We start from the raw sequence: 5,998 nt of genomic DNA, 5'->3' as shown, positions 1-5,998 counted from the left end.
CGCCTGCAAGCCACCTTGCTTGCTGAGAGTGCTTCTCAGCCTCCTTGCCTGTCATTGCAGCGATGCATTTAGGAAGGCGATGTGCGGGTACTTCTTCTTCCTTTCTGCTTGCTGAGAGTGCTTCTTGGCCTCTCTAGTTGCCTTTGCAGCGGTGCGATCGGGATGGTGATCAAGGCCAGTACACCCTCTTATTCGGCGATCAACTGGGAGATTAGTTTGCTCTTAATTGTAGTTTATAGAGCATTTAGCATCTTGTATTTTGCAGCTTTGTAATGAACGTTTGATAATAAAGGAATTTATTTGAACATATTTCGCTCTGGCCCTTTTTACTCTACGATCGTTCAATGCGCTTTGATTATGCTTTTATTTGTTCATTTTCCCATAAGGAAGGAACATATTTTTTTAAATATTTGCCATTAATGAACCTCATGTGCTTGGTGCCGTCTAAATCTTCCAAATGATAGGCTCCATTAGGCAACACATTATTTACTTTATATGGTCCTTCCCAATTGGGCGACCATTTGCCATACTTTTGATCTTTGCTATCCAAAGGGAGTACTGTTTTCCAAACCAATTAGCCCAGGCTGAACGACTTGGCTATAATTTTTTTATTATAAAATTTAGCCATTCTTCGTTTTTGAACCTACAATCTGTCTAGGACGTCTAACTTTAATTCGTCCAACTCCAATAAATTTTGAACTAGTGATTCGGTATACTCATCACCACTTAACTTATGTTGCAAACACACTCTGATCGATTGCACGTTGATTTCCATAGGCAAAACGGCCTCTTGTCCATAAGTAAGTTGGAAAAGAGTAATTTGTGTACTTGACCGAGGCGACGTCCTATAAGCCCATAAGGCCTTGTTTAGACATTCGTGCTAATTTCTGGCATTTTCATCTATTATTTTCCTTATAATATTTTTTAGCATCTTATTAGAAGATTCCGCTTGTCCGTAGGATTGAGCGTAATATGGTGTGGAGTTCATTAATTTAACCCCAAACTCGCTCAAGAATTTATTCATTTGATCCCCATTCAAAGATGTTCCGTGATCTACCATCAAAGTTTGTGGAATTCCAAATCTATAAATGATGTGATCACGGATAAATTCTATGACATTCTTTTGGGTGATTTCCTTTAAAGGTACAGCCTCTACCCACTTGGTGAAATAATCAATTGCAACTATAACAAAAGTATGTTACTTGGACAATGGGGGATAAATCTTCCTTATCAGGTCTATCGCCTAACCTTTGAACGGCCAAGGTTTAATAAAAGGTGCCATCTCTTGTACTGGCGCCCTTTGTATTGGACCATGCTTTTGGTATGCTAAACAACTCTTTGCATATTGAACACATAATTCTCCCATCTTTGGCCACAAATATCCACTCCTAATCATTAACCATCTCATCCTTTGGCCAGCTTGATGAGCTCCACATATCCCTTCGTGCACTTCAGCCATGATCGTCCTGGCTTCTTGCAAACTTACACATTTTAGCAATATACCATCAGAGCGTTTCTTAAACAACTCTTCATCTATTAGTGTATAGTTTAGTAAACGCAACTTTATTTTTCTATTATTTCCTTCATTGGGTTCTTTAAGGAACCTTTTAATCTTTGTTCTCTAATCCATTACATCTCCATCTTGTATGCAATGAGGTTCAATCCTTCTCGTCCTTCTTTGGATCACGGGCAATATGGTTACATACTCACAAGTAGACTTCCAATTTAAAACTTTTGAGTACCCTGAGGCCATCTGGGCCAACTCATTTTTCACGTCATTATATATCATATTAACGCATTGAAGTTCTACTTGGTCAAATTCTTCTAACAATTCTTAGGCGATTTCATATTGACTCAAGATGGAATCACTTTGGCATTTAAAATCACCAATCAATTGGTGAATTACCAATTGAGAATCGCCTATAATGATTACGTTCTTTACCCCATATCTATCATTAGTTCTAAGCTCACGATTAAGGCTTCATATTCGGCCTGATTGTTGGTGCACATCCTATCCAAAGTGAATGCGAACTTGTAGCAAATCCCTAAAGGATTTATTAATGCTACTCCTACTCCTGCACCTGTAGAGGTTTTTGACCCATCAAAATACAACACCCAAGGTTTTAGTTCGAACGAATTGATTTCTAATTCATTTTCTTCAGGCATGTCAAGGCATGGATGATCGGCTAGAAAATTAGCCAAAGCCTAATTTTTGACTGCCTTTTGGGGTATATATTGTATTTCGAATTCTGATAAAGCTAACGTCCAAAGGCCTACCATTTGGTGTAAAATAGGGCGACAGAACATATACTTAACCAAATTTATTCTAGAAATTAAATAAACGGTTACGGGCCATAAATAAGCCCTTAATTTTGTACATGTGAAATACAATGGAAGACATAATTTTTCGATAGCAGAGTAATTACATTCACATTTTGTTAACCGTCTACTCAAGTAGTAAATTGCCCTCTCTTCGCCAAATTGGTCTTCTTGCGCGACCATTCCAGCTATTGATTCTCTTTCAGCCGATACATATACTTTTATTGGCCGTCCTTGAATTGGTGACACCAACACTGGTGGATTTGATAAATATGTCTTCAGACTTTCAAAAGCCTTTTGATGTTCTTCTTTCCAGACAAATTCGTCCTAATTTTTCAGCTTTAAAAGTGGCTAAAAGACTTTAATTCGCCCTGCACTGTTAGAAATAAAGCGTCTTAAAAAGTTTACTTGGTCTAGAAACCTTTGCAATTCTTTTTTGTTGCTAGGTGGTTTGACCTCTAGAATGGCCTTCGCTTTATTTTTATCAAATTCAATCCCTCTTTTGTGTACCAAGAAATCAAGAAAATTCCCTGCATTAACACCAAATGCACATTTCAAGGGATTCAACTTTAGCTTATATGGCTTCATTCGCTCAAATGAACATCTTAACTGTTCGAAATGGTCCTCTTCTTTAATGGATTTGACCACTATATCATCTATATACACTTCAACAAACTTGCCTATCATATCATGAAAAATTAAATTCATTGCCCTTTGATAAGTTGCTCCTGCATTTTTCAGGCCGAAAGGAATGACTACCCATTCAAAACATGCTAGAGACTCAGGGCATCTAAAGGCAGTTTTGTGTATGTTTTCCTCAGCTATATAAATTTGATTGTATCCTGAATACCCATCCATGAAAGAATACATGACGTGTCCGGCAGTTAAGTCTACTAAAGAATCTACCATGGGCATTGGATACTCATCTTTGGGTGTGGCTATGTTTAAATTCTTAAAGTCTATGCACACCCTTAGTTTACCATTCTTTTTTAGTACTGGCATGATATTGGACAACCATTCGACATACCTGGCTGTTCTAATAAAGTCTGCTTTTAATAATCGCTCTATCTCTTTCTTAATCTTAGGGAGTACATTAGGAGCAAAACATCTGGGAGGTTGCCTATGAGGTTTAAAATTAGGTTTAGTTGGTAATCTATGTTCCACCAAGTCTCTATCTAAACCAGGCATTTGTTCATATTTCCAAGCAAAACAATCTTTATACTCCTTTAACAAAGCGATTAATTTATCACTAACCTCTTGATCGAGCATCTGGCTGATGAATGTTGGACAATCTTCTCCTTCATTGCCAATATTTACTTTAATCAGAGGGTCTTATACTTGAGCGTATCCAGGCTTGATGATCCGCATTACTTCATCGTCCAGCTCCCTTGTAAGCACTTCTTCTAAACAATCCACCTTGTTGACTTCTCGGCCAATACTTTGTTCCAGTTCGAATACTGCTAATTTGTCTTTCAACGTTTTTAGGGCTGCCTCTTCTTTCGTCTTATCCTTGCATTCTTTATTGAAAGCCATTAATTTGGCTTTGAAGGCCTGAATATCGGCTATTTACTTTTGTTGTTTAGAACTCATTCAAGACTCCTTGATTATTCTTTTGCCAACTACTGGCTCTTCTAAGGCCACTATATTTGGCCTCATCCGACTGAACATTTCAGTGAGTGCATCTACTGAAAATGGCTCTTCACTCTGCGCGACAATTTGAGTTTCTTCCCCATCTTGGACTACGCTGACAGGTCCATAGTTTCCTTTGTACATGAACCTTTCCACCGAGTTTGCTTCTGTGACAAAAGGCCTATGATCGGCCTGCACCACGTCTGCTTCACCCTTGTTATTCCAAAAAATCGGCATTGATGGAGCGATGAGGGTATACAGCGACTTCCGTGTATCCAATCTCTTCCTAATAACACATTGTAACTAGTAGGACCATCTATTACAAAGAAGACTGTGGTCCTCGTAGTTGTCCCTATAGTTATGTCCAATGGCATAACTCCTTTAGCTGCAGTTGCTCCTCCATTGAAACTTGTAAGGATGACTTCTGTTGGAATCATATCCCCTTCTGTCTTTGCAAATTTCCTCATCATCCTAGATGGAATGGTGTTTATAGCTGCTCCATTATCGACAAGCACTTTTGCTACCGGTATGCCGTTAACTAGAGCTTTAACGTACAACGGTCTCAAGTGTTTAGTCAATTTCATAGCTGGCCGCTTAAAAATAACATTTTCGACAGCCTCTATTTCTACTTCCTGCTTGTCCTCTGTCGAGTTATCCTTTTGTGATAAGTCAACGTGCATCATATTGCACTGAGCCTCTGTCTTCTGAATTTCCTTTTTACTGTTTTCTAATGCTTCATCTTCCGTTACCCAACCTGTGGGAGGAGGCATTATTCTTGGAGGTAATCCATACTTTTCAGAGCGAGGCACTCTCTTCTTCCTTTTGGGCGTCCCATACAGCACGTAAAAATCGAAAGAACGCCCAGATGGTTCTCCCAATAAGTCTACTTCACGAATTCCCTCTCGATATAGTTTCTTCAACAGAGTATTGTACGATACTTCTCTTCTTCTTCTTTGTGCTTCCAGATCGATTTCCTCTTCAATGTCTGTCATACCATCATCTTCCTCACCATTGTAGGCCCCTCTAGAAGTCTAGCCTTCTTCATATTCCAGGATGCATGCTTCTCCTTCGTTATCCTCTCTTTCTTCTTCTTCCTTCTCTTTATTCTTGACCTCATTGGCTAGTAAATAGTTATTAACCACGACAGGAGGTAACATATCGAACTGAATAGTAAGAGGTTGATCTGGATCTTCTCCATCCCTTCTGTCTCGCTCAAACTTCGATCTCCCAGAAGAGGTTTCTGACAGCTCCTTAATTGATTCATGTGTACCAGTCTCTTCACTGTCTTTGAGAACATTTTGATTGGCTACCTCGAGTAGTTTAGGCACCTTAGGACGTGGCACTCCTTGTTGTTGCCTCATCATTCGTCCATAATTTCGTTGGAAACGCCTTTGTTGGGTTCTAGTCATCTCGTTGAAGGGTATCGCCTTTCCTGCATTATACTAGAACGAATGCCATACATTTGGTTAGCGAGGTTGCGGCCTGAATGTTTTCCCATTATTTACTGGCCTGAACTGCCTCTCAAAAGGCGGTCCCTTATAGAACGATGTACCTCGCCTTCTACCGAGCTGAGCGTTTGGGAAGAAAATAGGGCGATGGGGATGCTGCCATATCCTTGGTTTCTCCGTATTCCCACTCACTTCTCTTTTACATCTTGCACACAAGACGTCTTCATCCTTTTTTGACTCCTTCTCTTTAATACGCTCAAAGATACTGGGATGTGGTCCAGGGTCTTCTTCTCCATTATCTATAACCAACTTGAATTTTGACAACTTGTTTTTGAAACCAGATATCACCATATTCACTCCAAGTGGCTGTGGAAAAGGGTTTTCATCCACTGCCATCTTCTTCTTATCATCGATGGTAATTCGTCCTGATTCAATGGCATCCTGTAATACATGGCGAAAAATCAAGCAATTATTAGTCAAATGTGACAATGCATTATGCCACTTACAATATTTTTTACTCTTAATTTGTTCAGGGTTTGGCAATTTATGCTTATCGCTCAGCTTTATCTACTTATCCTTATATAATTTATCAAATATAAGGT

Source organism: Olea europaea, chromosome 10 (genome assembly GCF_002742605.1).
Source record: "Olea europaea var. sylvestris chromosome 10, O_europaea_v1, whole genome shotgun sequence".
Taxonomy (NCBI): Eukaryota; Viridiplantae; Streptophyta; class Magnoliopsida; order Lamiales; family Oleaceae; genus Olea; species Olea europaea.
Note: the sequence above shows the minus strand (reverse complement) of the source record.